Below are 27629 nucleotides of genomic sequence, written 5' to 3'. Positions count from 1 at the left end.
TGAGATTTGCAAGTGGTCTTTCGATTTCTTTGAAACTTTGGGAAATATTAGTTCTAGGTAAGATACATTCGAGCCTAAAAGGATTTTGAAAAATTTTCAAAATTGAGTCATCTACGCCATGTTGAAAATCGGGACCGTGTTTTTTTCAAAAATCAATATTTCTTGAACCGTTGGAAGGATTTCAATGCAATTTACAGACAATATAGAAACAAATAAGTAGTTTAAATTAGTATTATGTTAAAAAAAAAATTTCGAAATTTTGACAAAAAAAAAGTAAAAAAAATTTTTTGAATCAATTTTTAGTTGATTTGGCCAGTTTTTTAGATTTTCTGTTATACACGTAACGATTCCTTATGATTTAACCTTTATTTTGAAAAAAAAAAAAATTATGGTGTCTATAATAGTTCTCGAGATATTGCGATTTTAGTGGAAGCGCGCACCGTGAAGTTCGCGGTTACGCAGCGCGGGAGTAGAAAAACGCGCACAGACTTGCAGCAGTCTGCTCCAGTCACTTCATACAGGAACACATAACGCAGCGCGCATTGCACACCTGTTACCTAAACCGTGCGTGCGCGCTTCCACTAAAATCGCAATATCTCGAGAATATTTTGTCTCAATAAAATAGCTGGGCGACCGCTGTAGCTGAATAAGTGGGTGACTGCCATTCGGAATTCAGAGTAAACGTAGGTCCGAATCTCGGGGAAAGATCAAAGTGAAATGAAAAAAAAAAAGTTTTTTCTAATAGCGGTCGTCCCTCGGTAGGCAACGGAAAACCTCCGCGTGTATTTCTGTCATGAAAAAGCTCCTCATAAGAAAATGTCTGCCATTCGGAGTCGGCTTGAAACTGTAGGTCCCTCCATTTGTGGAACAATGTCAAGATGCACACAAACAGGAGGAGGAGCTGGGCGAAACACCCAGCACCTGCCGTGTGCCTTATATCCAGGATGATTTTTACAAAAAATTTTGTATCCTGGAATTCTTACAAAGGATTTATGACTAAAATGTGTCTCCGATACCATTAGTATGTCAATGCTGTTTTGTCTGATGAAGTTTTGAGTTTCCAGTATACGAGGGCGGGTCAATAAGTCCGTGACTTTTTGTATTTCTGACTTCTTTACTGAAAAAGAAATACTGCCCCTGTCAACAGTCATCTGTCAGTTGACTCCTGTCAAAATTTGAACGTGCTGCGTCAGTTAGTTTGTGTTTTACAGCTACCTTTATCAGACTACTTCAGAGTAAACGTAGGTCCGAATCTCGGTGAAAGATCAAAGTGAAATGAAAAAAAAAAAAAAGTTTTTTCTAATAGCGGTCGTCCCTCGGTAGGCAACGGAAAACCTCCGAGTGTATTTCTGTCATGAAAAAGCTCCTCATAAGAAAATGTCTGCCATTCGGAGTCGGCTTGAAACTGTAGGTCCCTCCATTTGTGGAACAATGTCAAGATGCACACAAACAGGAGGAGGAGCTGGGCGAAACACCCAGCACCTGCCGTGTGCCTTATATCCAGGATGATTTTTACAAAAAATTTTGTATCCTGGAATTCTTACAAAGGATTTATGACTAAAATGTGTCTCCGATACGATTAGTATGTCAATGCTGTTTTGTCTGATGAAGTTTTGAGTTTCCAGTATACGAGGGCGGGTCAATAAGTCCGTGACTTTTTGTATTTCTGACTTCTTTACTGAAAAAGAAATACTGCCCCTGTCAACAGACATCTGTCAGTTGACTCTTGTCAAAATTTGAACGTGCTGCGTCAGTTAGTTTGTGTTTTACAGCTACCTTTATCAGACTACCCAGTAATTTGAGGAGAAAATGGGAAACTGAATTTCGTGTGCTTATGTGCCGATTCACCCTTAGAAACCCACTGTTTCGACTGTTGTTTGGTCTCTGGTGTGTGGTGATGGATCCATGTTTCGTCCACGGTTACGAAACGGCACAAAAACTCCTCCATATTGCGATTAAAAAACGCCAAACCTTCCTGTGAAGTTGTTACACGATTGCGTTTGTGGTCGGCTGTGAATTACTGGGTAGTCTGATAAAGGTAGCTGTAAAACACAAACTAACTGACGCAGCACGTTCAAATTTTGACAGGAGTCAACTGACTGATGCCTGTTGACAGGAGCAATATTTCTTTTTCAGTAAAGAGGTCAGAAATACAAAAAGTCACGGACTTATTCACCCGCCCTCGTATGTTAGCTTAATGTTGCATTTTATAAGGCTATTGTCAAGTTATTTTCTTTAATCATGAATGTTGGTGACGAGAAGTTTTATGATGTTTATCATGTTCAACATTTAAATGAATATCTGAATTATTATTGCTTTAATTCATGCGTATCATCGTTTTGAGGGATAGTATTTGTATTATTTTACACTTTGTTATTTGTTGTCTGTGTTACTACCTGTGCATAAGTCCACACAATTTTTCTGGCAGTGCTGAGAAACGTTGCACTCTTCGGGATTTGTGTATCGTGAAGGGCATATTTAATGTTATCGTCTTTTATATTAATATTGCAGTTCGCTGTTTTGAGCGGGCCTGCACAATTAACGCAATTCTTGCAATAATTTTCTGTATGCCCATATTTCTGGCAATTGATGCACTGAGGCAAAGTCCTTTTCTGATGCGGAGGTTCGAAATTTATTTTACAGTGAAGTAAGCTCGTCTAGTTGTATACGAGGTGTGTTAAAAAATAAGGTGATTTTCACAATTTCGCAGGCTACGTACATTCGACCTTCGATTATTTTTTTCATGTTGGTACACTCGTCTCGAAGATATGTTCATGGTTTTAGCAATATAGCATGTGTAGTTGGTTTGTCAGAGGTATAGATAAGACAAGTGTTTTGCGTGTTCAGCGATTTTTTTCTATCGACTCTTGGCTCTCCTGAACTCTTCCATTGGGACGATTGGGCTTTGTAAGTAAATCTGGATCATCGTTGACGTCATTCAAGAATTCCTGCGCGATGCTCATGCTACGTGGGTTGTGGTCAAAATTCAGCAATTTTGGAACGAACCTCGCTGCCACATGCTTCATGCCTAAAATTTCTGAAAAGATTGCATTGCTTGAGCCAACCGATATGCCGACATCCGGTTCTCTAATTGCGATTCGATGATTCTTCATAACAATTTTCTTTTATTTGAACGTTTTCATCGGTTGTTGGTGTACTGGGGCGTCTAGAGCGAGTATCGTCATTCTTATAATCATTTTTTTGACTCAGAGTACTCTCACCGTATGCCACTGTTAACATTTCAAGTGCTTTTGAGCATTTAATTCCATTTTTTACACAAAATTTTATGCAAATTCTTTGATCAATTTGTTTTTTGTTAGCAGAAAATCGCCGAACACGCAAAACACTTGTCTTATTTATGCCTCTCACAAACAAACTAAACATGTTATATAGATAAAACCATGAACATATCCTCGAGACGAGTGTACCAACTTAAAACAATAATAATAATCGAAAGTCGAATATACGTAGCCCGCGAAATTTGAAAATTCACCTTATTTTTTTAACAAACCTGTTATATTCACTTATGATAAATGATTTGCCATAGAATGTTAAATAGCGCCATATGACAAATAATAGACATATATAAATAATAGGTCGTTTAAAAAATAGTTAAGATATCATTAGATTTCATATATTTATGAATTTTTTATTTGAATATATAAAGCTAGAGGGTTCAGGAACTATAAAAAATATAATTTTAAGTTGTATTCAACAATACCTACAACCTACAGTATACGGAGATACCTAATTTGCCGGTTATATTTTCAGTGTAACACCACAAAACCGCATACAAAATGGATTTAACAAAACAAAAATGAACACTCCCTTCCTTTTGAAGCACAAATAAATACCATCAGATTAGATTTGTGAGGGGTTGGACAAGTCCAAGCACTTAGTCAGGAAGACAATTCTACTACACCCAGTGCAAGGAATAGAGAGACAGGATAGATACAGTATGTGAATGGTAAGACGAGAAAATTGGTTGGAGGTCACTCTTTCGCGAATCTTTTGGATTCAGTGATGAATTTTAAGAGATCCGGAAGAGGAAAAGTATGAACTTTATCCATGCTGTGAACATCGCACTCCAAGAGCCTAAGTCTGTTACTAGAGAGCGCCGGACAGCTACTGCGAAAGTACTCTGCAGAATCCTCATTTTCACGAAAATACAAGCCTACTGGGTCGTCAATGATTCCCATGGTAGCCAAATGCTGACCACAGGCATTGTGCCTGCGATTACACCTACCAGTACTTTCAGGTCCTTTCTGCTAAGTTGTGTTTTGCAACACTGTGCAGCTTTGTCTTACATTCACGAACCAAAATCGAAGAGTAGCTTGGTTTAGTGCAGCTTCACTGTCACTACAAATTCCAATACTACTTTTAAGATGGCGTTGACTTCCGTTAAGAATACCGTGGCCATCTATCCTGTAGCGTAGGAGTACTTAGTGCCTTCGTCTAAGTACCATCCAAATCCGTTACCGTCGCTGCATTGATCTCTATTTGAGATCAAAAGGCATACTTCCTACTATAGTTAACGTAAGGCACCCGATTGTCCACTGGCATCGAGAACAGTTTGACCTGACAGTCGCCAGTGTTTTTTTCGTTTTCCCAGACTCCCTTTGACTTGAGTTTGCATGTCGCCTTCAATGTTTCCTTCCGGATTTGAAGATCTAGAAGTTTCAAGTTCAAGGTGGCATTAAGGGCGTCGCCAGATGTCGTACGCATTCATGTTCTACTCTCATTCCCAGCCGGTTCTACGTTACCGGAATGACTCGGGGTTTTCCCCGACCAAGTGCTGCCGCCCCAGTAAACTAGCCCTGTCTAGTGAACAGTATATCACCCCACCTCTTACGTCACAGGAGCAACTCCTCGCAGCAATCTTGCTCCAAATACTTCACCTCAGGGCTGGTAGTGAATCCAACCCTGGACCAGAAGTATTCTATTGCTTCGTATACCATAAACGGCTCCACCCAAACTCCACCTCGGTTAGCTGCAATAAGTGCATCGGCTGGAGCCAACTTAAGACCTATTCAGGCCTTAAGTCTCATAGGGAATGGTCCAGACGGTATGTGGCCACGTGTTGCTCCCGCCAGCAGGCGTCTGATGCCTCAACGGCTACTATTCCCGCTGATAGGCCGGCACTTCCAACCGCCACAACAACCCATACCTCCACGGCAAGGAGCCTATCGGAGCAACACAAGGCAGGATATCACCCTGATGTAGGTGCGCTCATCAGAGGTGAATACCGGTTGGTTGTAGGTGACTTCAATGCTCAATCACGATCTTTGGCATTCAAACCAGTCAAACGATTGTAGGGGACAACCATTGGCAACGACGAATCCCCCACCAGGGTAGTGGGCAATTACAGCAGCTCGCCTGACATAACAATAGCAAGCGCGGGTCTGATAAATAGCATAACCTGGCGACCTATGCTATGGCTTGCATTAGACCACTTGGCCATTATCGTCTCGATTCAGAGCCCTACTAACTTTGTTTCCGCGAATCACCCATCCTATATTAACTTTAACAAATCTAATTGAGCCGGCTTCGCGGAATTCACTGAGGACACCTTCGCCGGTCTTCCCATCCCCACCGATGTGCGCGCAGGCGAACGCGCATTCCACAAAGTGCTTACAACTGCTGCGGCTGGCTTCATCCCGGCTGGAAGGCTCAAGGACATACGTCATAATTTCCCAGCCGAAGCAGCCAGCTTGGCAAACGAGCGTGACCAGCTATGCCAGGCCGATTCCGGGGACCCCTGCATAAGGGATCTCAATTAGGAGATCCGGCAACTGGTAGATCAACAAAAGTGTTCCAAATTGGCTGGGCAGCTGAAGACCTGCAATTTCACCACGGGTGTGAGTAAGCTCTGGTCCCCCGTAAGGTCCCTGTCGAACCCGACGAAGCACAACGACGAGGAGGCCATCGCTTACAACGGTTGCACTTCGTCGTACCCGAAGTGATGCGCAAGCTATTTCAGCCGACTTTTTACATCGATACATTCGATACAGTCAGCCATTCCACGCTACTAGATGGTGTCCTTCCGTGGTGTCCTTTTACCCTTGCTGTTCAACTTCTACATCTCGAAACTCCCCCAGCCACCAGAGGGAGTCTCCCTGGTCTCATATCGGTATCGAGAGATGTTAAACGATTTTTTATGGCCGGATTTGGATGTTATTGATCTGGACAACGATTATTTTCTACAAGACGGAGCTACGTGCCACACAAGCAACGAAATCATTGAACTTTTACGGGAAAAGTCTCCGGACCGTATTATCTCTCGAAGAGGTGATCAAAATTTGCCACCGAGATCTTGTGATTTAACACCGTGTGACTTTTTTTTTTGGGGGCCACGTAAAAGACAGCCCAGGGTCGATTAAAGACCTGAAAGACGGAATTCGTGAGGCTTTCGAGGATGTAGAGCAGCCACTTTACAATTCGGTTATGGAAAATTTCATGAAAAGGATATTGTCCTGTAAGCGTGGTCGTGGTGGTCATTTGCCTGATGTTAACAGCATACCTTCCTCTTTATAATGAAATGAACATCCGATCATTTATATTAAAAAATAGCATTCTTCTTTCAATATCAAAATAACATCTCTTATTGGAAAACCCTTTATGTCCGGTATGTGAAGGCACCCCGCACGACACTAACCACCTTTTCACATGCCCCTTAAAACGTACTCATCTAACACCCCTCTCCCTCTGGAGATAACCTGTCGACGCAGCATGCATTCTGGGCCTACATTTAGATGAGCCAGACGAAGACGAGCGAATATATACCCTAAACAGGCGGGGCTTGTACTACTGCTACAACAACAACAACAACAAGCCGTACTCAAAGCATCTGTGATACCCAAGCACACTTCTCTGTAGTCTGGTTAGGGGTTTTACTCTGGAGCTAACCATAGTAGCCTTCCACCAGACTACGTAAGCGTATGCGATAATGGGTCTAATCAGGGTGATGTACAACCAGTGTACTGTCGCCGGTCTTTGACCCCAAGTCTAGCCAAAGGTTCTCTTACACTGTCAGAAGACTTTTAGTGTTCGAGAGACCTTCTGCTCGAGGTGCGTCTTCCATGTCAACTTATAATCGAAGATTACTCCTAAGTGTTTGACCTCAGAAGACAGTTGCAGTATTACTCCTTTCAAGGTGGGTGGTAACAAATCTGCCGTTTGCGTTTCCTAGTGAAAAGTACCAAGGTATATTACTTTTTGTAGGATTCACCGAAAGACCATGCAGTTCCCACTAATGATCAATCTTGTTTAGGTCTACCTGCATTCTATTGCATGTAGCTACTAGTGGCGGTTCTGAGATAAGTACGCACGCACACATCATCTGCACAAGCTTGGACATGTCCAATTTCCTGCAGATTGTTAAGAAGAAAGTCCACAACAAAGCACCAAAGTAAGAGAGAAAGTACACCGCATTGTGGGGAGCCCATCTTAACCTCCACCTTGACTCTTTCATCGCTTCTTCCATCTGTGATAAGAAGTCTCATGCCTAACATATGTAGAGTGGATCCATCTGACAATGATTTCTTCTACTCCATGCCTTATGATAGAAGAGCACATAGAATCAAAGGTAGCATTGTCAAAAGCTCTTTCAATGTCTAAAAACATCAAGAGTGTACTCTCTTGTTTCTAACCCTTTCTCGATGATGCTGACGCATGTGTGCAGGGCCGATTCTCAAGATTTTCCACTTTGGTAAGCGTGTTGTCTAACATTAAGAGGCAGCTTAGAAGCCTCATCCCAATGTGGTTCTCGACCATAAGTTGCCTGGCTACAACTTTCACCAAACCCAAGGATTGTGGAACATAAAGATTCTTTTCAGAACGCGTACGCAGACGAACCTCTCCCTTTTTATGAAGGATAAAATCCCATTTTATATCTCCCAAGCCCTGTATATGTCCTTTGGACACCCACGATTCTTGAATTAATATTATGTGAGGATTTGTGTGCAGTTTCTCATGACCCATAGCCGCTATGCTGTGCTGGCCGCTCTGTCTAAATGAAATGTTTAGTGTCATATAAACATTTATATTTTAATTTTACACCTTGCCCACATCTGAATCAAGAACAGTGACTAGTACCCTTCCAAGATTCAGATATAGGCGCATTCCATACCAAAGAACTAGCATATTTACCTCCGGCAGACGATAGTGGATCACTAGGCGAATTCGATTTTGCGCTCCTACATTCTTAGTTTCTGCAGCGCTCGTTTCCCTGGGTTTGGTGGTACTACTACCAGGTACTTGATTGCTGCCACCGGTGCGCTCGCCGTTGCCCATCTGTCAAGTTGACCAGATACGATGGGCCATCACCAGATCTGCTCCTCTTGACAGCTTCGGCTACAGGGGTGGACGAAAGCAGAAGCGCTGCAGCTCCAGTTTGAGTCGCAGTCGGCATAGCTTCGTTTGCCGTAGCCATGCTTCCTGGCACCCCAGGTGTCCTTCGGTACACTGGTGCTTTCTAAGCGCGAAGTCGGATTAACTATAGTCCTAAAAGTCCCCGAACCTAGTGCCAGGAAAGGAATCAATTTGGGTTTTTCGGTTGCGGTGACATGCAGCAGGGCTACCTGCCTCCCGAAGCAGACGCTTTCTTCATATCCGTCAAAGCAATGGTACTTTTCAGATTTGTCGACTCGATAACTCGATAATCTCTCTCTTTGTCGTTTAACGGCGAGGGATACTACTGAGTTAATTAGCAAGGCCACCTCGCGCAGGTTGTGATTCTTCACCACGCGTTTTTTAGACTAATTTGAGGTCGCTGAAACCAAAAATGACTTTTATTTTCTTTTTTCAAAGAACGGTTTCCGAGATATTCCCAAAAAAACTGTTTTTTGTGCAATAGTGCAGTTATTACCAGCAATCTCGAAAACAGTGCGCGCCATTTCTTTGAAGTGCATAAATTTCGAAAGGCACACATATAACCTACATGGCAATATATAATTCGTGTCAACGGAAGTCGTAGTTTTCGGAAAACAGCTGTTGAAAGTAAAAAAGGCATTTTTGACGTTTTTTACTAAAATATCAAAGTTTATCATTTTTTTTCTGGAACAAAATATTTTTTTATATCGACATTAGATAGGTTTTCTCAAAGTTTGTCTAAATCGACTAAGTTTGTCTAAATCGACGAAAAATTGTAGAAGTTATAACATATTATGTGAATGAAGACAATTTCATCGTCTGTCGTATATACTTTTGATGTATACAATACGGTTCCGAACAAAACTAAATCATGCCAGCCTGCGTATTGAGTCACGCAAAATAACTGTTCTTAGGCTCACTATAATTAAAAACAGCTTCGATTTCGAATGTCAGCAGTTTCCCAAGCACATCGAGTCAGAAGGCAGAGCCTATTAATCAGATAGCATTAAACGATTTATGTCGTGATCTCAACTTATCGAAAGAAAAATCAGAACTCCTAGCTTCACGTCTACAGGATCGCGGTTATTTGAAATCAGGTACTAACGTAACGTATTACCGAAACCGCAATAAAAATTTCGAACAGTATTTCTCAAAAACAGAAAATTTTTGCTGCTGCAATAATGTTAATAAGTTGTTTGCGGCACTTGGAGAAACTCATGATCCAAACGAGTGGCGTCTATTCATTGAACGTAGCAAGTATAGTGTTAAGGCTGTCTTACTGAACAAAGGCAACAAGAAACCATCGATTCTATGAATGTCAAAGAAACTTATAAGACAATGAAAGAGCTACTTCAATTAATTGACTACAGTTCGTATAACTGGAAAATATGCTGTGACTTGAAAGTTGTCACTCTACTGACTTAAATACTTGAAAACCAAGCTCCCAAGATTGTCAACAGAGAAAATCGAAGCGGGTATATTCGTCGGTCCACAGATAAAGAAATTGTTTACGGACACAGAATTTCAACAATGCCTTGACAAGTCCAAAGTTAAAGCTTGGAAAGCTTTCCAAAAAGTGGTTCATGGATTCTTGGGAAACAACAGGAGCAACAACGACCGTCAATTGATTCATACAATGATGAAATACTTTAAAACTAATGGTTAGTATTGTAAAACGTACATACTCCAAAATATATTTATCATATACATTGAAGTGAAAATTATGGGAAAATTTACAATAAACTTTGTTTTTGTTAACAGGTGCTCGCATGTCGTTAAAAATGCACCTACTCCACAGTCATTTGGATTTTTTTCCTCCGAATTTAGGGGCTGAAAGTGATGAACAAGGCGAGCGATTTCATCAAGATATTGCTACGATTATAAAGCGTTATTAGGGCTTTTGGGATCAAGGAATGATGAGCGACTACTGCTGGATGCAACTTCGTGAAGATTCCGTGCAACATAAAAGAAGAAGTTTCAGAGTAAAAGCGTATTTCCGATCTCAAACATGGCCATGCCAAAAGCTGCAAAATCACACGTGTTGCCATTATGGGTCATAACTTCTACAATTTTTCGTCGATTGAGACAAACTTAGGCTTAAAATGTAGGTGACGAAATTGTCTATCAGAAAACCTATCTTATGTCGGTATAAAAAAATATTTTGTTCCAGAAAAAAGTTAATAAACTTTGATATTTTAGTAAGAAACGTCAAAAATGCCATTTTTTAACTTTCAACAGCTGTTTTCCGAAAACTACGACTTCCATTGACACGAATTATATATTGCCATGTAGGTTATATGTGTGCCTTTCGAAATTTATGCACTTCAAAGAAATGGCGCGCACTGTTTTCGAGATTGCTGGTAATAACTGCACTATTGCACAAAAAACAGTTTTTTTGGGAATATCTCGGAAACCGTTCTTTGAAAAAAGAAAATAAAAGTGATTTTTGGTCTCAGCGACCTCAAATTAGTCTAAAAAACGCTTTTTGGTCGAGGACCCTTTTTGAAACTGAAAATTTGTAAACTAGTGTTATATATGTATATGTCAAAACACATATATGTACGTACATAGGCTGGGGCATCAAGTGTGCATATACGCACTGCAAATATATAGATGCATATGCAGAAGAGAATTGTTTTAGCATTTGACGTTGGAACACTGCTACTATTGTTCTCAATATATTCTGTGTTACCTGGGAAGTGTGTATTTATAAGGTATTCTAGTGTGTCTGCCGAGGATTTTGTCCATTCTCAGTTATCTTTCTTCAAGAGGGAAAGGCAGGAGTGTTCTTTGGATAAAAGCTTACCTAGTCTGGCCGTATCTTTGGTGGATTCGATGGAACTGCAGAACTCTCTCCAGGCTTCTGTCCGAGCCTCTTTGATTGATTTCTTGTATTCCCTAAGGTAATCTTTGTAGGGTTTGAAGTACTTTTTGTTTGTAGCAGATATTGAAGATTTCCCTTGTCATCTTCCTTAGTTGACTTAAATCTTCATTCCACCAGGTAGAATAGGTCGTTTTGCCATATGGGGCAGGACATGAGGCGTCAAGTCCTTTCGTCAACGAAGCTTCGAAAGCTTCTACTTTCTCATCTAAGTCTTCACTTGACGTTATGGTTTTATTTATGTGTTGAAGTTTAGACTGGGCTACTCTACGGAATATGTGCCACTTTGTTCTTCTAGGGTCTCTATATGTGGTCGGTTTCTCAAGCTTAAGATTGATATCAAAGCCAAGTATGGTCCGAAAAGGATTTCTTGTCGGATACTCTCCAATTTGTGACTATTCGGGAATTATTGTTTGTGCATAGGGTAACGTTTAAGACTTTTTCCCAGCCTGGAAAATTTGCCGAGCTCGGAAAAGTGAAGGTTGGGGTGGTTCCTACGTTGCATATGTCTAGGTGGGTATTTAGTAGGAATTCAAAAAGTGACTTACCTCTTTCATTCGTCTCTGAACTGCCCCAGAGCTCGTTTCTGGCGTTTGCGTCGCAGCCCATCAGCAGTTTATCTGTCGTTTTTAATGTTGATAGAAATCGAGCCAGCTCCTCTGGCGGCGCCGGTTTATCATGTGGCATATACACCGATGCCAGGTATATTGCGGATTTCTGCAGTTCAACTTGCATCACGGTAAAGTCGGGAGTACTAAAATTTGAGCACAGAAAAGCTTTTAGGTGTTTTTTAGTGATTATGCATGACCGGGGCTTACCGTCTGCTTTATTGTAGAATATGTTGATGTTGTTGTTATCTTGGAGCCCTTTGACCTCATAGTCTCTGACTCAGGGCCCCTGTATGAATCCGATGTCGTATGCCTCCCCTGAGGAAGACATCTAAGTTCTCTGTAGCACATTTCGAGTGCTGCAGATTCACCTGTATGGCTCTAGGCATCGGGTTTGTTGTCGTCTTCAGCTAGGTCGAGCTTTTCTATCTTTTCTAGCTGTATATTGTTGTCGACTCCATCTGGGTCATCGTCATTTTCATTGCGGTCTGCTTTGAAAATTTTCAGTTTGGCCTTTCTTAGACCAAACCGCATTTTGTTGTCGCATGTTTTGAGTATTGGCAGGCACCCATCATTAATCTGCAGAACGAATGAGATGCTGCTCTTTTGCGGTTTTTTGCTTTCACAATTGCCCAGTCGTCCATCGGCACCGCAAGGTTGTGAGATTTTAGATATTTTAGCACATCTGCACCGCACAGGTAGCCAAATGCGAGCGCGAGGAGGGCAAGGTATGTCCCTGGCTGGAATAAGCTTAAGCCTTAAGCCTTCCAGTGAGCTGCTGATCTCAGCAACGCACCTTTCTAGGGCAACTGCTGAACAGTCGTCGTCGCACTTGATCATCCTACAGCCTCTCAGCACGCCCGCGAAATCGAAGGAGGGGAGAGCTCCGCCCTGTACTCCAACTACATGCTTGTCTAGCACGAGCTTGGGCAGTTTGGCCTCCCCTTGACCCCACCTCTGCAGGACTGCTTTGCCGCTGTTAGTGGTTTCGTCTATCAGTGCATAGAGGAGGTTATCCTTAACCACCTCACTGAATGGTTTTTGCTTTGATGTATCTTCGATGCTGTTGGACACTTTAGGTCTCTTCGGTGCCTGATCGATCACGTCCTGTGACCTGTTCCTCTTTGTCGCATCACCTTCCCTGTTGTTTTTTTTTAGGTTTTTTGGATAAGAACTCCTCATACTTCTTGACCACCTGCTGGTATTTTATTTTACGGGCCGCGTCCCGCTCGTCAGTCCCTCCAGCTAGTTCATTTTTTGCAATCTTGCTGAGCATGAACTTCGCCTTCGTATAGCGAGACTTCATGAGGGCACACTCCGATTTAGGTTTTTTTTGCGGCTTGACCCTCTCTCTGAGGGCCGACTGCCGCCTTTTGCGATGTTGGCGGTAGGTCTGTTTGTTGTTGTTGCTTGCTTGGTAAGGGAGTGCTGTGGCTGGCCCTTGTATTCTGCTTCTGCTGTGGACATGGCTGTGGTCCTCTGCTTCCTGGATTCCCAACTAATAATGCCATTTGACATCATGAAACAGTATCCGGTGTAAGATATTCGGTCTATGGTACAAGCTGCCCAGTCAGCATCTGCAAATCCTCTTTGTTTGCATTTTTATCAAAAGTTAAACCAATTTCCGTTGTGCCTTTAAGGTATCTTAAGATTCGTATCGCAGATTTAAAATGCTCAGTGCCATAACAGTTATTGAATTGTGAAAGATAACTTACGGCAAACATTATGTCTGGTCTGGTTGCTACAGCCAAAAACATCAGGGATCCAATCAGGTTTTGGTAAGGCAAGTTTTATCGCATTTTGCTAGTTTTTCCAGCTTTAGGTGCGGTTCTATTGGTGTAACACAACTCTTGCATTCTTCCATTTTAAATTTCGCAAGTAGTTTTTCAATGTATTTTTCTTGTTTCAATGTTATCGTACTATGTGTTTGGTTTATTTCAATACCAACAAAATCTTGTACCGGCCCAATATCTTTCATTTCAAAAGTGGCCATCAGTTTTTTCTTGATTTGTTCAAAGGCTTGCTCGCAGGAATACGCCAATAATATATCATTGACATATAGCCCGAGTAGTATTTTGGCCAATCCTTTCCGCAGTACGTAAATGTAGGGGTCTGCTATTGAAGGATTGAAACCAAGTTTCTTTAATTCGGAGTCCAACCTTTTATATTATTGTCGTCCGGATTGTTTTAACCCATATAATGCCTTTTTCAAGACACACACATTTTCCTTTGAAGAATTGTTGATTTGTTTTAGCATTTCCTTTGCTTTGTAGTACACACTCAAGTCTTCATTTTCGCTCTCATCAACTAAAATTTCTGCGACATTTTTTTCTAGGTATTCGGGTTTCTTCATTACTAGCGTACCCTCGCCCACTTCGCTAGGCGATAAATTCAATGATTTGCTGAAAGAGAATAAAATTAATACGAAACAAAGCAAATTCTTTGATACAATTTCATTCGAACTTTATTGTAACACTTTTTGGTAAACAACGTTTTTGGTTTTTCCATCTTTCGCGTAAATGAATAATGACGATGGTTTGCCTACTCGTGAGCAAGCTGCATACAATTGTCCATGAGAAAAAATTGGGTTACCTAAATTAATGCCGCACATTTGTAGAGACTGCCCTTGCGCCTATTAATTGTCATAGCGAAGGCAAGGTGAATAGGGAACTGCAAACGTTTGAAATCGAATGGTAAATCCGTTGGAATCAGTGGAATTCTGGGTATCAAAACGTCTTCTCCTTCTTTGTACTTCCCTTTCAAAGTCTGGTACCGTTGCAAAGTCGTGGCACATTAATGTTGCGCAGCATAATAATCGGTGCTCCAATTTTTAATCGTAAATTATGAGGTGGTAGGCCTGGCAAATCGAGTGAGTTTAAGAATTCAGTTGCATAATTTACGACATCATCTTGATCAGTAAATAGTGGCCATTGACTTACTTATATGCAACTATGTCACCAGGTATTTGATCCAAAATAGCTACATTTATATCATTTACGTCCTTATTTTTCCCAGCTAAAATTGCTCTTTCGCTGAGCCAAGCATTGTTTTTGTAGTGTTGAACTATGTTTGGAAATACACTCTGTATCAATGCCTCTTTAGACTGTGCAAAAGTGCAGAAATTGTTAGGCAATGTAATCATTCCTGTTGGATCGACAGACATTGGGTCATTTCCCATTTTCAGTAATTGGTGTGAAAATTCAGCTGCTGACGGATCGTTCTGTAGTTGAACACGTACGTTTGTGGTAAGTGTAAGCGTGTTTACATGTCTCGATAAATACGATGATTTTAAACATGCATTGATTTCATCTGCAGCCGTAGATTTTGGGATCACAGGTAATGTTTGCCTGAAATCTCCAGCCAATAAAATCATGGCACCTCCAAAGACTGTTTGGCTTCCTCGTAGATCTTTCAAAGTTCTATCAAGTGCTTCTAATGATTTCTTGTGTGCCATAGTACACTCGTCCCATACGATGAGCTTACATACTTTAAGAACTTTTGCCATTCCAGAAGTTTTCGAAATATTGCATGTTGGTGTTTCATTTACCTGCATATTCAAAGGCAACTTTAATGCAGAATGTGCTGTGCGACCGCCTTCCAGTAATGTAGCCGCAATTCCGGAAGAAGCGAGTGCCAATGCAACGTTATTATTTGATCGAATTGTTGCTAATAGCAATGAAATCAAAAAGGTCTTTCCTGTTCCCCCAGGAGCATCCAAGAAAAACAATCCACCAGTTCCATGGCTAACATTATTCATGATTGTATCATAAACATGTTGCTGTTGTTGTGTTTAGTTCATTACAATCATAATGGTATTCACGCTCCAGTTCTCAATTTTCATTTCATTTCATTTATTGCCCAAAATCATTTTAACATAGGAGTTTACAAAGTTATGATAAAATTAGATTATTTAGCATTATCCTATCATACATTTGTATTTATCTAGGAGTTTAAAACTTATTTTTCTTTTGATATATACAATAGGTTATGATTATTATTTTGTATGTCTTTGGCATAATTTTAAAACTTATTTATATTCTCCCAAAAAGGGCTTAAAAAGGAGATAACGTATAATAAACTTCTATAATTTATTTGGCTATAAATTGATCAATGTTATAAATTAAATTTTCATCGTTGAAATTGTTCATCACGAAACGAAAACACAATCCGAAGTTCTCAATCGAGTTGTTGTAATGAATTAAACACATTTGTAATATCAAATTTAACGAAATTGAATGACCCATGTTGCTGTTGGTGATACAATTACGAATAATGTTAGCCATGGAACTGGTGGATTGTTTTTCTTCGATCCTCCTGGGGGAACAGAAAAGACCTTTTTGATTTCATTGATATTAGCAACATTGCATTGGCACTCGCTATTTCCGGAATTGCGGCTACATTACTTGAAGGCGGTCGCACAGCACATTCTGCATTAAAGTTGCCTTTGAATATGCAGGTAAATGAAACACCAACATGTAATATTTCGAAAACATCTGGAATGGCAAAAGTTCTTAAAGTATGTAAGCTCATCGTATGGCCATGATTTCAGGCAAACGTTACCTGTGATCCCAAAATCTACGGCCGCAGATGAAATCAATGCATGTTTAAAATCATCGTATTTATGGAGACATGTAAACACGCTTACACTTGCTACAAACGTACGTGTTCAACTACAGAACGATCCGTCGGCAGCTGAATTTTCACACCAATTACTGAAAATCGGAAATGGCCAAATGTCTGTCGATCCAACAGGAATGATTTCATTGCCTAACAATTTCTGCACTTTTGCACAGTCTAAAGAGGCATTGATACAGAGTGTATTTCCAAACATAGTTCAACACTACAAAAACAATGATTGGCTCAGCGAAAGAGCAATTTTAGCTGGGAAAAATAAGGACGTAAATGATATAAATGTAGCTATTTTGGATCAAATACCTGGTGACATAGTTGCATATAAGTAAGTCAATGGCCACTATTTACTGATCAAGATGATGTCGTAAATTATGCAACTGAATTCTTAAACTCACTCGATTTGTCAGGCCTACTACCTCATAATTTACGATTAAAAATTGGAGCACCGATTATATGCTGCGCAACATTAATGTGCCACGTCTTTCCAACGGTACCAGACTCGCTGTGAAGAAGCTAATGGGTAACGTTATCGAAGCAACAATTTTGAAATGGAAGTACAAAGGAGAAGACGTTTTGATACCCAGAATTCCACTGATTCCAACGGATTTACCATTCGATTTCAAACGTTTGCAGTTCCCATTCGCCTTGCCTTCGCTATTTTTCGTCCTTATTTTTCCCAGCTAAAATTGCTCTTTCGCTGAGCCAATCATGGTTTTTGTAATGTTGAACTACGTTTGGAAATACACTCTGTATCAATGCCTCTTTAGACTGTGCAAAAGTGCAGAAATTGTTAGGCAATGTTATCATTCCTGTTGTTTTTGAAAAAAGGTTTATTTTTTTTGGTTAAAAAGTGTTTTTTGAAGTTTTGAAAAACACTTCGCTCTAATAAATTTCTTCTCAGTTAATTGCTGAAAATTAAATATTTTGAAAAAACAATTTTTTTTTTTAATTTAACGTTTTTGAGAAAATTTTGTTCTTGAAAAAATTTCATACTTTTGTAAAAGTTTAAATTGATTTGTTAAAAAAGATTTTTGTCCGCTTTGAAAAACACCCCCTCGAAAAAATGTATTCTCTATTAATAGTGGAATATGAAATGCTTTGAAAACACCATTTTTTTTTAAATTTTGTTTGGTTTTCAGAAAATTTTGTTTTGACAAAATTTCATACCCTTGAAAAAGTTTTATTTTATTTTATTTGTTTAAAATTTTTGAAATTTTTTTTTTTGTAATTTTAGAAAAACACCTCTTCGAAGAAATTTCTTTTATCTTTTTGAGGAAAATTTGGTTTTGAAAAAATTTCATGCTTTCGAAATTTTTTTATTTTACTTTATTTCTTCAAAATTTTTTAAAACAATTTTTTTTATAATTTTCGAAAAACACCCCTTTGAAAAAATGTTTTCTATGTGTCATAGTGGTATTCCATTAACTTTTAGGATTATAGTCAAATACTTACAAATATCTACGCTTTCACAAATAGCAACAATAAACAAATTTCCTCAAAACCAAAAAATTTACTTTTTTTCTAAAAAAATTCTAAACAAACAACGTAATAAATTTAGAATTTTGTGTTCACGAAAAAACAGTATTGTTTTTATTGTATTAACTGAAAACCAAAATGTTGCAAAAAATCAAAACAAAACTAAATTATTTTTTTGTGTTCATTTGGTCCATATGTTCCATAAAAAGTTGATATGGTAAATAATATGCAGGGTCTGATACACGCAAATTTCCATTGACCATTATAGTGACAAAATTATCGATCACCAATTCCAACAGGATTTCAAAATCAAAAATAAAAATTCGAATTCTAACTTTATCTTGTGTATGTTCTTATTACCTTTGAATTTTTCCAATGAAGCACCATTCATTTTAAATTTTCCAAGAATTTTTTTTATCATTTCGCGTTTCTTTCCTTTTTCATTCGATTCCAACATTTGTTCATAGCCGAAAACATCGTTTGCAAACGCATTCATTTCCATATAGAATTGATCAAAGAAAGCATTGCTCAATTGAATTGAAACATTATTTTCATAAATACTTAGGACCTTAACTAATGCACCTTGGTACATACCTAACGCAGATATTCATCGCGACCTTGACATCGATACTATTGATGAAACAATACAAAGCGCTAGCAGAAGACACATAAATAGACTATTAACGCATACAAATCCTATGATGAGAAGACTACCAAATAAAGAAAAATCTACCCAAAGTCGGCTTAACCGTCAAACACCAACAGATCTTGCAAAATCCTTGTAATCAATTGTCAACTAATCGTATATATCATTGTTTGTTAACCACTTGTTTTTAAATAATATGTATATATTTCTTCTAAATGAGCTTGGGGGCATTGGCCCTTCAATATCACTCTCATTCCATCTTTTTGTAAATCAAATTACTTATTGTCTAACGACAGGTGTAATATTTTATGGAAGAAATAAAAAAAAAAAAAAAAAATTTTCATTCGAATCATTTGAAATTTCTGTATACAATACATTTCTGTATCACAATACAAATACAAAAAATTCAAAAAAAGTTGTACACATAAAATGAATGTCGATTCGAAACTTACTTTAATCTAACAATCGAGCAAGTTTTGTTTTGGACAATATTTTGATTTTTTCTTTTTTTTATATGAAGAAAATATTTAAAAGAAATTTTTTTTGCTAAAAACCTTCCCATAGTGGATCCCTATAATATGAAAAAAGAACGAATCAAATTGGCCTCGTATCGGCCCAAAAAAATGCGGACAAACGAACATCATTTCATTTTTATATATATAGATTATTCGCTCATCTAAGTCTCCATTTAGGTATGCCGTAGTAACGTCTAATTGATGTAGCGTTAGGTTCTCTTGAGCAGCAATTGATGTCAATAGCCTAATAGAGCTCAATTTTGTAACTGGAGCCCAAGTTTCAACGTAGTCTACACCTGGTCTCTGTGAGAATCCCCGTGCGACAAGGCGGGCCTTTTTGGCATCCCCTTTTTCTTCGAGTATCATTTCGGCCGCCGTAGCCGAATGGCCTGGTGCGCGACTACATTCGGAATTCACAGAGAGAACGTTGGTTCGAATCTCGGTGAAAACACCAAAAATTAAGAAAAACATTTTTCTAATAGCGGTCGCCCCTCGGCAGGCAATGGCAAACCTCCGAGTGTATTTCTGCCATGGAAAAGCTCCTCATAAAAAATATCTGATGATATATATATATCATTTTGAAATCAACTACATTACTTTCTTTTTCTTTATCTTTTATTTCCCATGTACAATTTTTTATGTGAGCTCTGAGTTCCGATTTGATGGCATTATGCCATTCTTTTTCTTCGGTTTGACACATAAACGTTGACTCATCAATGCCTCTTTCGCAAAAATTTGATAGATACTCATCAGTTGTTTCTTCCTCATCGGCTGCAGAGTCATCTAACCAATTTGGACGTTTTCGATCTCGGAGAGGTCTCTGATTTTCTCTGCCGGTATTCGATTCTTTCGTGCTTTGAGCATTTTCCTCACTTTCGGATTCTTCAACGTTTTCTAGATCGTTTATGGTTCTAGTATTACTCTCGATTTCAGATTGTGTACCTTGGCAGGATATGGTTTCAGGGATATGGGAATTTTCAGAAATTATCTCTTCACGGTCTGTTTCTTTTGATGTGAACTCAATACCCACCATAGGTCTACTTTTAGACAGGTCTTCTTTTTGCAGTCCAACCTCATCTGTATTTGATTGATTTCTTATTTCGGTGTCATAAAAGAGATTATCATAGCTATTCGTTTCATTTGTGTTTATCTGATAATACATTTCATCAATAACTTTGACATCTCTACTAATTATTATAGCCTTTTTTTCGGTAAGTATATGCGAAAACATTTTGCGTTTTGTGCATAACCGACGAAAATACTTTCTGTAGCCTTTGGTGTAAACTTACCCTTTCCAAGTTTGTCTAACACGAATGCCTTGCTACCAAAAACGTGTATGTGATTTCCAGATGGCGCACGTCCTATCCATTTTTCGTGTGGTGTACAGCCCTTAAGTGCCTTTGCGGGATTTCTGTTTAGTAGATAGTTAGCAGTATATACCGCTTCCGCAAATAACTTCTGGGGTATGCCTCCCTCTATCATCAGGCATCGGGCTTTATCCAGCAACGATCGATTTTTTCTTTCGCTTTGCCCATTTTGCTGGGGTGTGTAGGGTGCACTCAGCCTTCGTTTTATTCCGTTTGCTTTTAGGTAGTGATCAAATTCGCGATTGCAATATTCTGTGCCATTGTCAGATTGCAAATTTTTTATTTTTCTGTTGTGAAAGTTTTCAACTTCATTTTTGTATTCCTTAAATCTTTGGAAAACTTCGTTCTTATGAGCCATGAAATATATGTAGCAATATTTTGTAAAGTCATCCAAAAATGTTACGAAATATACGGCTCCGCCTAAAGATTCGGTTTGTATGGGGCCACACACGTCACTATGCATTGTTTCTAATGGCTGGCTAGTCTTAACACTTTCTATGGAGGTAAATGGTAATCGAGTCATCTTACCTTTTATGCAGACTTCGCACTTAGATAAGTTATCATTTCCTAGATCCATGCCTTTTATGAGGTTTTTTTCTTGCCGCCAACTTTAGGTCGTTTTCATTTAGGTGTCCTTACTTTCGATGCCACATTTCAATTTTGTTTTCAGTGGTGTGAACAATTTTTGCTTTTTCGCTCGTTGTATAATAAAAAGCATGTTCTTTTTCAGCGATTAATGTCATATTACCAGATTTATCTTTTATGAAAGCTTTTTCATTTGTGAAAATTACGCTACATATTTCCTTTTTCAGTGATTTTTGATACTGACAATAGGTTTGTTGATAGGTTGGGTACATACAGGGTGTTGAGTAAATTGTATTTGTCGTTGTTAATGTTGACTTGTACTTTGCATTTTCCTTCGACATTTACTGTGTGACTATTTGATGCTAACTTTAGAGTCCCTTTTTCAGCGCACATTGTTTCGAAATAGCTTTTCTGAGCACACATTGTCTAAGCACCATGTATTGGGAGAGGTAATATTCATACATGTGGGTGTGATGTTGGAGCTTTTTGCATTATTTTTGCCTGTTTTCTTTTTACTCCAGCATGTATCTGTCGTATGACCTTTCTTTTTGCATGATTGACAGTACATGTTCGCGTTTTTCTCTTTTGTGTAAAACGCTCCTTCGCCACTTTTTGTCCTATTTCTCGCGTCATTTTCTTCGATTATTTTGACTTTAAGTTCTTCGGGGCTAGGAAGTGTATATCTGGATTCAATAGCTATTCTAAAATTTTTGAAACTTGCCGGAAGGCTATAGAGCATCATGATGCTTAGCAATTCCGTATTGATTTTTATATCCATGTCGGCCAGTTTGTCAACTATATCGAGGAAGTTGTTTAGATGGTCTCTTGTATCATCTGCCGTAGATGATTTTTGCAATATAAGTTGTTTTAGAAGAGTTGCCTTTCTTGCAGGGCCAGTGCTTTGATAGGCTGCTTTTAGTTTATCCCACACTTGCTTTGCTGTTGAACAGCCTTTTACTTGTTTAAGCTCGTGCGGTGAAATTAAGAGGAGAATTTCGGCTTTTGCCATCATGTCCTTTTTATTGAATTGAGCTTGTTGCTCAGCAGTCGCTGTGGATGCTAAAATCGTCGCACCGCTAACATAATCCCATAATTCGGCTTTTATTAACACTGCTTGTGCCTGAAGACACCACGTGTCATAATTGCTTTTTGTAAGTGCCTCAATACGATTGTGTGTGGAAGTAGCCATTTTGAGTGTTTATGATGATTACTCAAAACCTTGCTCTGCTACCAATTGTTGGATCGAGTGACCTCTGCCAATAATACAAAGAAAACACCTATATACTTTTTATTCGGTAAATATCGCGATGTAGTGATATTTCTTTATTTCAAATTAGGTTGCGGAAATTTGAATGTGGTTTGTGAAGCGTACAAATATAAAAAGGGAAGAGAGATTGGTATAAATATTAGAGATGAGATACGGAGCAAAAATTGGTTGTGTGATAATCGATAAATTAGTGACGTTACAACAGAATCTAACCTCCATTTAAGCCCCATCCCCTCGGCAAGGAGACCAACATGAAGGGGGCATCAAGAGTTATTTCAAGATATTTTGCCTCGTTGACGTACGGTATATTACGCTGTTTATGTAGACTGGCTTGTAAATTTTTTTTTTTTTCAGGCCGAATGCAATGTGCACTGATTTTGAATTGTTTAATTTGATACGCCATTTTTTTGCCCATGTTACAATAGAACTCACTGTTGATTGCAATTTCGTCGTTGTAGTCTCGATTACTTCTCCAACTGCTAGGATAGCCGTGTCATCTGCAAAAGTTGCGGTAACGTGTTGCTCGTGAACCGGTAAGTCATACGTATAAAAGAGGTACAGGAAGAAGGCCTAGGATGCTTCCTTGAGGTACCCCACGCTTGCTTTTTGCAATGAAGAATAGGCGTTCTCAAGTCTGACACGAAAGTATCTGCCATCAAGGTAGGAAGAAAGAATTTCGCAATAATTCCTGGGCAAAATCAATTTTAGTTTGTGGAGTAAGCCCGTTGCCAAACTTTGTCAAACGCCTGCGAGACGTCAAGGAACACCGCTGCGCAAACTTTATTTTTCTCTATCACACACTCTATTGTTCTCACAACCCTGTGAACTTGGTCGATAGTGGAGTGATTTTTTCGAAAGCCAAATTGGTGCGTTGGAATAACTCTCTTGTTTTCTATAATCGGCAACATTCGAGTCAGTAACAGTCGTTCAAAAAGTTTGGGCAGCATTGGTAGCAGAGAAAGTAACGTATGAAGACACATCATTTGGCGATTTTCCGGCAACATATTTTAACAAAAAACACAAAGTAATCAGCTGAGACAGACAAGTAATGCAATTATTGGGCAATCTCTGAATAATTTCTGCAATTATGAGTTCGAACTCAGGCTTTTTTAGTTTTGATTTTGAAAATTTCGCTCATTACTTCTTCGTTACTAACTGGCTCAATGCTGACATCGCTTTCAATCCAGAGAGATGTCAATATCTTCAAATCCATCATTGGCATAGAAGGTTTTTCGAAGATTCTCTGCAAATAAATTTGCTTTTTGCTCATTGGTTTTTGCCCATTGGGTGTCGTTTATTTTGACGGGTGCTATGTGTTTTATCGGTCGATTAAATGACTACTGCTTTCCATAAGGAGTAGGTTGTGGATTTATCAGATGTGAGGCTCTTATGAAATCGATTGAAATTATCATTTTTGAATGTCTGAATTTGAACGTGTAGCTGTTTGGTTGAGTTTCAATTTGTCCTCAGGATATCTCGTTTGCTGCCAACGAAGTCTAAGTTTTCGTTTTTTATTTATCAGCTGATATATGATGGGTATTTTTTCTTATTTGATGTGACATTTTACTGGGTCGTACTTTTCCATGCTGCGTTTTGAATTATTTGCGTGAATTGAAGCACGGCATCATCAAGATGAGACGTTTTATATAAATAAAATAGTACCGCATTTCCTGATATTTATAAAAGTATCGGTGAGTGGTCAGAGTTCAGATCGAAGCCTTCGGAAATAGAAAGATGGTTTGCGAGAATATTTTTTAAGACAAAAAAGTTAATCAAATCAGGTACTTTGTTGGTGTCTGAAGGCCAGTTGAAATTATTTCGCAACCTCTTTGACTTATGGCTTTTCGCGCCCTTTTGTCGTTGTAAGCCTAGACCCCCAATGTATGTGCTTAGCGTTGAAATCGCTTCCTATAATAAAACTTCTTTTGTATCTTTCGATGAGAGATACATAATCTTCAGATTTTAGTTGGTGTCTGGGTGGGCTGTATAAAGCTGATAGTAATATTTGTTGCTCGAAAGCCTCGACAGAAACGGAAGTTGTTTGAAATTCCTCAGCGCTGATTGGTCTTCCAAGTGATGAGTTATATTATTTTTTATGAGAACGGCGCTGCCACCTCTTGCACAATTGTTGGGGTGAATAGTACGGTATAGGGAATAATGTTAAAAATTCAAATATGAATGTTTTGTGAAGTGTGTTTCAGCAAATAGCAGACGTCAATTTCGTCATTGTTTAACATAACTTCTAGCTCTGTTTGGTATTTAGCTAGACCGTTGGCATTCCATAATAATATTTTTAGTGTTTTATTCATAGTAAAAAAATTTAATGCGGCTTTTTTTTATGCGGTTTTGAAATAGTGCGGTCTTTTTTTTAATTACAAAATGCATGTCGACCTATCGGGAATTGTACATATAAACAAGATTCTAAACCAGCTAAGCAAAAACTCATCACAGATTACATCAGAAATGCTAACCCTACAAGTATGGAACCGCCTGCATAACTATCTAGATCAAACGTGTACATTTCCTCAAGTGACGAAAGTGATTTTACGTCAAATCCTAAACGAACGCGCAACATGTGGGTATTGTCTGATTCTATTTCTGACTTAAATTTATTTTTCGATTCTGACGTTTCTTAAATAAAGATATAATTTTCAAAAATACAATATTTTGTTTATGCGATTTTATTTAATTATTTCATATTCATGCGGTCTATGGAACGTATCTATAGTTATAATATGGGACTAGTGCCCTTTTTTATGCGATTTTATTACATTATTTCACATTTATGCGGTTTTAGCACTTTTGAAACGTATCTATAGTTTTACTATAGAACTAGTAGCTTTTTTTATGCTGTTTTTTTTTTATGCTGTTTTTTTTATGCTGTTTCTTGCGGAACGTATCTACCGCATAAAAATAGAACCTACTGTATAGCCAAAAGATTGACATTTTTTGCACTGCGGTATCAGATTTGGCAGGTTCAACTTTTACTATGGTGTTCAATATATTTTTAATTCCGTAAATTTTTTTCACATCTTCAGACGGATCGAATGTGATGAGAACCATTTCAAGTGGGTCCTTTGTTTGCCACTTGAGTTTGTTTATGGCGTTTAAAGCATTAAGTCCTTGTGATTTTAAGTTATTCACTATTAAATCGCTGTCGCAGGAATACTGAAGATTTTTAACTATTACCTTGTTAGGTCTATTTTGCTTATTCTCATAGCTGTGCCAAGGAATATTTTCATTTGACAATAATTTTGTTACAGACCGATAGTCGTGCGAATCGAACGTTATTACTTTGCATGCGTAGTTGTTTAAAAGTTTAATGAAAAAATTTATTTTTTATTTTAGTAACACGTTTACTATGCAGTTTTTTGAAATCATTATTACCATTGATAATTATGGGAGGAGGACGAGGTATTTTACTAACTTGTTTCGTTTTTGTGGGTTTTGTTGAATCATTAACACTATTTGTAGATTTTGATGGTGTTAAAGCTTCAGGAGAAAATTCAGCTTTACGGTTTTTGGATGCCCTTTTTTTCTTTAGGATCCCGTCGGTTTCTTTAGCAAGCTCTTCTTCATCAGTTTCATAAACTTCAAAACATGTTTTTTGTGATGTTTATATCGGTTTTATTATCATCAGTACATATAGCGCATTTAAGTTTGCCGTTATCTAATTTAAGATGGGATATCTCATTTTGTAGAGCAGAGCATCATTTTTCTAAGTCAACAATTTTTTGCATTAGGTCTTTATTACGCACTTCACTGTTTGTGTTGGAATGATTGGGCCCACCACCCTGTGGTGGAGAACCCATTTCACCTTGGTATAGGTCGTATGGTAACACTCTTTTTGGAGGTCGATAATGCAGTCAACGGTAACAGCTGCTTGTCAGCCACACGAGATTTGTTTACACTCGCGATATCAGAGTTTTGTTTATTGTAAATTTTTTCTTTACAGTTTGCTTTTGTTTGGTTTATTAACGTTAATTTTCCACTAAAATAAATGTCGCCATTTTAAATGCTTTTTAGGTACATATATTCGTTTGCAGTGTCACACGCCTACGAATTCAGTCCTTACTGTTGTAGTTTTTAATATTCTTTTAAGGAATTTTGATCCCTTTTCTTCACCCTTTCTTCTCTTTAACATATAATATAATAAATAAATAATTAAACTAAAATAACAAATATATACTAGGTATTATTTTGAATTTTTACATAGAAAGTAATTTTGTAACTGTAGTTATCTTCCGTTTGATTGAAAACCAACACATAACTCAGAACTTTCTCCCACAAAAGAAGAAAACAAATGAAGCAACTGTCAAAAATTGCTTTAAGATTGGAAATACGAACAAGAAGAGCAAAGCGTGTCGCCAGTACAGGAGACAAATTCCCTTCTCTCTTCCGCGGCCGTCCTTCACCCCCGAACAAAATGTTTCCCTTCCAAATGTTTCCGTGTGTAAATGGGCACCTTCAGATAAAACGGATAAGTTAGATAACGTAACAACTACAAAACCATGCTGTCCAGGAATAATTAGACGTTTAACGCTAAAATATAACTTGTCTTGACAACACATTCAAAAAGTTTAGATACAGCAGATAATTTAGAAATTACGCTGTAATTTGCAATATAGTTTTTATTACCGCTTTTGAAAATAGGAGTGACGGAAATCAGCTTCCAATCATCGATAAATATTCCTTCAGCCAGAGCGGCAATTTTTAAACAAATTTAGAGAAAGCCCGTCTACATCCGAATGAGAAGAGTTTTTAATCTTTAACAATCCCTTAATGACATCATCATCTGATAGAACAAGTGAACCGAAGTCAGCTGAGGAAGACAATTTCCCCAAGAAATTATGGCGAATCGCTGCCCAATGTTCTTCCTGGATATCTTCATCAGACACGAAACTAGATGAAAAGAAATCGGCAAATAAATTCGCTGCATCACTGACAGAGCAGGCAGTTACGTCCCTATAAAAACAGTATTAGGAATAGAAGAGGCCTTTTCAATCGATTTAAAATATCTCCAAAAATTCTTCGGATTACTTTTTATATTAGGCTCGAGGCTGATTTAAAGAACTATGAGTGTTAATGAAGTTAGAGTACAAAAACCTATATTGTTTTTAATTGATTTCTTCATAAAAAAGGCGAACTAGTTGGTTCCGACTTTTTTATCAATCACTTCGCCTGCCATATTTTACACAAAGATAGATTGGCAAAGATAGTTGCAATAATTTTTTTTTGCTATTAGGTAGAAGAGAGTAACGCATCCTTTTTTGAAAATCGGA

The 27629-nt window shown here is 38.3% G+C and overlaps 1 protein-coding gene across 5 annotated transcripts in view; it reads left to right on the top strand.

Moving 5' to 3' along the window:
• The window catches only part of LOC128869556 (ATP-binding cassette sub-family D member 1), a 297248-nt gene that overhangs the window by 87481 nt on the left and 182138 nt on the right, over nucleotides 1–27629 (top strand). The gene's annotated exons all lie outside the window — the stretch shown is intronic.

The sequence above is a fragment of the Anastrepha ludens genome, chromosome X, assembly GCF_028408465.1.
Source record: "Anastrepha ludens isolate Willacy chromosome X, idAnaLude1.1, whole genome shotgun sequence".
In the NCBI taxonomy this organism is placed as follows: Eukaryota; Metazoa; Arthropoda; class Insecta; order Diptera; family Tephritidae; genus Anastrepha; species Anastrepha ludens.
The sequence above is the reverse complement of the archived record's forward strand: the minus strand, read 5'-3'. Positions and strand labels throughout refer to the sequence as shown.